General features: G+C 37.7%; 1 pseudogene; it reads left to right on the top strand.

Annotated features, from left to right (window-relative positions):
- Positions 1-846: 846 nt before the first annotated feature.
- Positions 847-5,652, top strand: LOC141818452 (alpha-1,2-mannosyltransferase ALG9-like; annotated as a pseudogene).
- The last annotated feature ends 893 nt before the right edge of the window (positions 5,653-6,545 follow it).

Genomic DNA, 6,545 nt, shown 5'->3' with positions numbered 1-6,545 from the left:
ATGTGATGTTTCTTTTGCAGATGACATGGATATTCCTGAATCAAATTCGGAAATTGAGAAGTCGATCGGCTTATAGAACTGCACATTTTTAACTTCAGTGCTTCCGAATAATATAGTATCTATCAGCTAGTGGGCTGGTTTTGGTAAACAATGGCCTTCCATTTGCCTCATTTAGACACATTCCTGATGTGTTCAGGGGAATATTTGATATGATCCTTAGGTTGATGTTCAAGTCAATTTGAGCCACGACCAGTTCTAGACGTTTTTAACGTTTTTGCCATTAAATTTGATCTCAGTTCTCATGTGGTTTTAGTTTTGGTTTGGGTGGTTTACCAAAATAATTATGTTGGATAATCCATCCTCCAGGATTATTTTTGATTATTAAGCATAATTAGACATTGGTATATGACTTGAGTAAGTATGGTATCCATGGAAATTCATAATTTGAAATATTAGGAAAAAAAATAAGAGAGGAGATATAAAAAATTATAATTTGAAAAATTAAAATAAATGTGTTCTTTTTCAATACTTAAAAAAAAAACAAAATTGTCTCATTTGGCTTTTTATTTTTTTTCTTGTCCTAGAAGAAAGCGAGTCTCGCGCGTAGCACATTACGGGAGCCACCAAGTTGGGCACGGGACGCGCCTTTGTGTACTGTTGTCAGAATGGAGAATGTTCATGTGATCCGGTCGAGCTTCTTACTTATCGAGAGCCATCGATCGTGTCGATTATTTATTCGAATCATCCATTTCTTCCCATCAATCACAGTTCGCTTTGTTTGTTTGTGTGAGAGAGAGCGAGAGAGTCACGACCTTTTCAGCGAGCCAGTGAGCTTGGATCGCGTGACCGGCGATTGCCCTCTCGGTGGTGAGGCAACGGCGGCCGCGCGCGGAGGATCAAGGCGCTTTGTTGGATAGGTACTCGAAGGAGGATAAGGGGGAGAAGAAGGAGGAACGGGCGGGCGTGGGGTGGTTTCTTCCGGCGCTTCTCCTTGGCTTGCTCCGCCATATGAGTGCATCTTCCAATATCATCCACGACTGTGACGAGGTTTTCAACTACTGGGAACCCCTCCATTACCTCCTCTACAAATCTGGATTTCAGACCTGGGAATACAGGTACGCCCTCGCCAAAATTGTTTCTTTGAACTTCCGATTAGAGAAGATGGTGATTTAATCGGTTGTTATGAACAAAAAATTTTGTATTTCGATTTCCGACTCGCGTTCTATCGGTAAAGGGTGAAAGATTATAATTTTGAACTAAGACTGCTTTTTGTTGATATAATCTTAGCAATGTGCATTCTGGGCTTTAGTAGTTCAGCTTGAATCATCATTATGTAGGTAGTAAGAATTAACATGATCGATTGGCATATGCATCCCATGCAATGGTTATTTAAAAGTAAGTACCGGTTAAGTGTTATTGGTATTCACTTCCGTAGGGATTGAACTATCTTAACTTTCTACATTTATCAATGTAAATGCATTGGACTTAAAATGAAGCTATTATCAGTGTTACTTCCTGGTAATATTCAAAAGGTAACTTGTTTGAATATTCATGCTACTTATGGAATTTAAGTTGCCTTTGACGGGATGTAAATTGTGGTTAGTTTAAGTTCGTGATATTGTTGAAGCATAGACAATGAAAATCAAGATGTGTGACAGATCAACCCGTTCTTCAACAAAAGTGAGGCATGTCCACAAGACAAAGAATATAAACATTTACTTGGTGCATGTAATACTAAGATTGGGTATTCACTGCAAGGTCGAGTTTGAAGGTGAAGTGTGCATAAGATTATCATGGCAAGAGAGTCATATGCAAAAGATAAGTTGGTTCACCTGACACATACATAGTTCTGGGAAATGTAATAATGTTTATTGCAGTGATATAAAATATGTTGGAGATGATCTCTGCATGTAGGTGATAGCCTGAAGATAACTTTTCATAGTAGAAGCTGATGTGCCAAATGTTGTGGTAGGAGATATTATTGACAAAATGAACATAGCAGAGTTTCAGGATCAATGTGATTGTTTGATTATGATTAACAATTTGGCATGCAATCCTATTGCTTACTACATTTCAAAAAATGATTTCTTCCTTAACTACAGAACTGGTGTTTAATTTTTTATTGTTATTATCTTTACTTTTTTTTTCTTTAAGAGTTGCACAGATTTTGATCCTAAGAACTAGACTAGCATTATTGGAGTATATGTTTTAGAGTTGTCTTCTTGAACAGATGGTAGGCCAAGGATCAAGTCTGCTTCTATGTTAAATTTTAGCTTCTTAGCATCACTCAAATGAAGAGGGGTAAAGTTTGTCTATGCTGTCTCATGATTGTTGAGGATCATCTAGCCATGGTCGTCCAAACCATTTGGGATTTGCTACATGATTCTTCTTATTCTTCCATTGAGCTCTATCTAATGCAATTATTAATTTAGATCATTGAAATCATTTGTTATTATATAGGCCATTGCTTTCTTTGGTCACTCTCTATTCCTTGCGCCTTCCACTCTAAGTTGAATTCTAATTATAAATCTATTCATAACTTTTGAACATGGTCATACCATCTGATTATCTGAACATATTTTCTCATTTATTATTTGTTCGACCTTCACCTACTGTTTTCCTATATTAATTCCCCAACTCTTGAGTTTATTATATATTAATCTGAAAATTCTGTTATGGTACTATCATACAATTTATTTGTTGTGCGGCTCTGAGTTTGCCTTGCGGTGTCATATCTATATATCTTTTTTCATGCATTGGTGGCTGGGCCAGCTTCTTTAATCTACATCGCTGAGAAGGTGAATGCCAGCACAGTAGATTGGTAGAATTTGCTGTTCTATGGCTCATCACAAAAGATACGTAGCTTTTGTTCACCAACTTTGTTCACTTTTTGTAATAAATTTGCAGGTTCGAGTCTTTTACTCTGTGAGACTCTTTCTTGGTCTTATCTCAACTATTACCGATACATTTCTCGTGGTCACACTTCCAAGAAAAAATGGAAAGAGGGTTGCTTGGTATACACTTGCTATGCTATGCCTAACCAGTGGTTGTTTCTTTGCCAGTACAAGTGAGGTTCTTCTCCTTTTCTGTTATCTGTTGTCTGTTGGTAACTGTTTGATTCTTTTCTATATTTTGGTCATTCTTGAGTGCTCACCTGAGCTTAACCATAATTGCTGTCCTTTATATTCTTATCTTGCGACAACTAAATCTGTTTACTTCTTTTCAGGTTTTCTTCCTAGTAGCTTCTCCATGTATGCGGTTACTCTTTCATCAGCTCTTTTTCTTCTTCAGAAGCACACTATGGCTATTTCTTTTGCTGCTGCTGGAGTGATCATAGGCTGGTCGTTCTCTATTTTAGTTTTTCTTCCAATTATTTTCTTTTCATTGACAAAGGGACGCTTCAGAAGAGTATTTTTATCAGGGCTATTAACCTCTTTGTTTATTCTTGTAAGGACACTGACTATGACTGGTCTCTTTTTTTTTTCTTTCCTTTTCCCCCTTCTCTTGTTCAAATTATCAGTAGTTCAACAATCTTTTAACATTGCTCATGATTTATTATTTTTTCAGAAAAAAAATTTTGGCAGGCTGTTTCATTGTTTGTTGATTTTTACTGCTACGGAAGATGGACATCCTCAGTATTTAATCTGCTGAAATATAATATTTTTGGAGGTGGTCAGAGTCACTTATATGGAACTGAAGGATTCTCATTTTACTTCAGGAACGGATTTAAAAACTTCAATTTCTGTTTTGTACTTGCATTACTTTTCGTGGCATTTGTCCCTGTTGTGAGGAGGAAATATGGCCCTGAACTGTTGATTGTGGTCTCTCTCCCATGTATATTTGGCTGGTTTTCATGTCATTACAGGCTCACAAAGAAGAAAGGTAGTGTTTCATTATTTCTCATTATGGACCCTCCTGTTCATGAAGATTGACTGCTTTGTTGATCTCGTTAGAAAATTGATTCTCTATAAAGCTAAACATTTAAGAATTCCTTTGGTCTTAAACAAGTTTAGAATGATTTCGCCCGAGCCATTTTGTTCCACATTTCAATTTTCTCTCATAGTTAAACTAGATCATCTCATCTTGACTACTTGTTCTCCTGTTCTCACATGTTTATCTAGGTTTAGAAATAATTGCAGACCTAAGGTGTCCTAAGGTGTGTATGATAGTTACTATTTTGTCTAACATCATATGTAAGCAAATTATAAATGCACATCTTAATTTCGGTCTTATTCTATGCTAATTTGCTGTGTCACAGATTTCTCTATCCAATATATCCACTAATCTGCATTGCAGCAACTGCTGTCATTGATAGTTTCCCGGATCGTTTCCGCGACAAGTATGCAGTGGAAGACTCATTGATTGTTATGGTATGTTCTCACTTTCTTAATATGGTTCATTGATTAAGCAGGTAACTATAATATGCTTGATTTCTCCTTGTCTACCTGCACAGATTGCTAAGGGACTGAGACCCATTTTTCTTGGCCTTATATTGTGTGCATCCCATAGCCGTACGTTCTCTATACTTAATGGGTACTCCGCGCCTTTGGAAATATATAAACATTTGGACCATCACATTGTTGTTGGAAATGGTAAGTTTTTTTTTTTTAACTAGAATTATCCTGTTAGTAGTAAATTCAATATCAAGTTCTAAGATGCAACATCTCTACTTGGTTTTTTTTAAGCGTTCTTATGTACCTTTGCTAGTGTTCTCAAGGTGATCAAATTGTCACTCCATTCTCAAGTTTTGTTTTAAAAGTCCGGTCGATTACGCATACCATTAGATTGGATTATATTTTTAAACTTGATTGAATGCTTGCCTTTATGCACGGAGACTGTGCTTTGTATCGGAAGTGAATGGCATCGTTATCCTTCTTCATTTTTTGTGCCTTCGTACATTAAGGAAGTTCGATGGATAGATGAAGGATTCAGGGGTCTTCTCCCATTTCCTTTTAATTCAAGTTTGGGAGGCATGGCAGCTGCCCCACCTCATTTCAATGACAAGAACAAGGCTCCCAGTGGCCAATATGTAATCTATCAGTTGTGTCTATTAATGGGATTTTTCAACGTCTTGCTTAGCACGCTAATCCTACTTGTGACTGGATTTGCAGCTCAGCGACGTCGGACTCTGCGACTTCTTTGTGGAGTTGGATTTGCAAAGGCCATATCCAGCTCGAGGAAGTGACTTATCGACATGGGAGGTAAGCTTAACTTCTTGAGTTCCTCTTCGACCAAACATCCCCATAAAGATTCATTCGCATGTTCTTAACAGACATATTTGTGGTTTCAGACAGTTGCAGCCATACCTTTCCTGGATAGAGAGCTATCCCTTGCTATGTTTCTCGATCATTCTTCATCCCCTACAAATGGACCCAAAAGAACACTTCTGGATTGTACAAGTTGCTAAAGAAAATACCCAAGATCGTCGAGGGGCATACTTAGCATCGGAAGATTCAGTTTGGTACTCAGGTATCATCACACTGCAGTAATTTTATTCACAACCGAACCTAAGTTTTAACTTCTCTACTCATTTTCCGCCATGCCCTCGAGTTCTTACTGCCTGTTCTTCTGTTATTGTAGGATATGCAAAAGAGTTTTGTATTTAACTGTTTAGGATTCTTTGATGGTTTATGATGTATTCTAGCTTTTGACACGTTGGTGAAGGGAACCTGTCTTATCTTGTTTTTTTGTAAGTGGTTGTTTTCAGGATTTGAATTCATGATCTCTATATTACATGACAGTAATCTTACCGTTATATCAGACTTTAGAGATATTAGATCGATAGGTTAAAAATAAAAAAACATAAAAAATAAAAAAGATTCGATGAGGTGCAACAGTTAATTTAAAATCATTGTAAGCTTTTTTTACCATTTGAAAAGGAAAAAGCAAATCTCACTCAAATGAAATTTGATTATGGGTCTTTTACTCATTAATTTGGATTGTGAAGCTTAATAAATACAAAATGCTAAAACAGTTGCAGTCAATGAGAATTAATTTTTTTTGTGTGAGGTAAGATGCAAATAAAGAGCTGTCAAATGAGTCAGGAGGAGCTTGGTAGGCGGGTTTAGGAGAGGGGAATGAGAATGAAATCTATTTCATTCATATTCTTAATGCTTGGTAGACGAGAATGGAAATCAAAATAAGAATTTGATATCCTTGATTTCATAACCTATCCCTCTCCCGGTTATCGCTAAACCCATTCCCCTCTCCTAGGTCGCGATTTCTTCCCTGTGATTTCTTCTCTGTCGTGATTCTTCCTTTCTTCTTTCCCACCCGCGAGCCTCCCTTCCTCTTGGCCGCCCCTCTTTTCTTCTCCCCCATTCATCTAAGCTCCCCCCCCCCCCCCCCCCCCCCCCCCCCCCCCCCCCCCCAATCTTCCTCCTCTTCTTTTCTCTACCGACCGAGCTCCTCCACCCCTTCCCCTTTTCTTCCTCCTCCTCTTCTTCTTCCTTTCTCCTCATTTCTCCTAGTCTACTTGTTTGAAGAATCTGCAAGGTGAAGCACAGTATTAGGTATGGATGTTCACCATGGTTGTTGAAAATTTC

Source organism: Curcuma longa, unplaced genomic scaffold (assembly GCF_044706935.1).
Source record: "Curcuma longa cultivar G26 ecotype Majalengka, Jawa Barat unplaced genomic scaffold, ITB_CL_G26_1.1 contig_24866, whole genome shotgun sequence".
Classification (NCBI taxonomy): domain Eukaryota; kingdom Viridiplantae; phylum Streptophyta; class Magnoliopsida; order Zingiberales; family Zingiberaceae; genus Curcuma; species Curcuma longa.
Note: the sequence above shows the minus strand (reverse complement) of the source record. Positions and strands in the feature narration are given on the sequence as shown.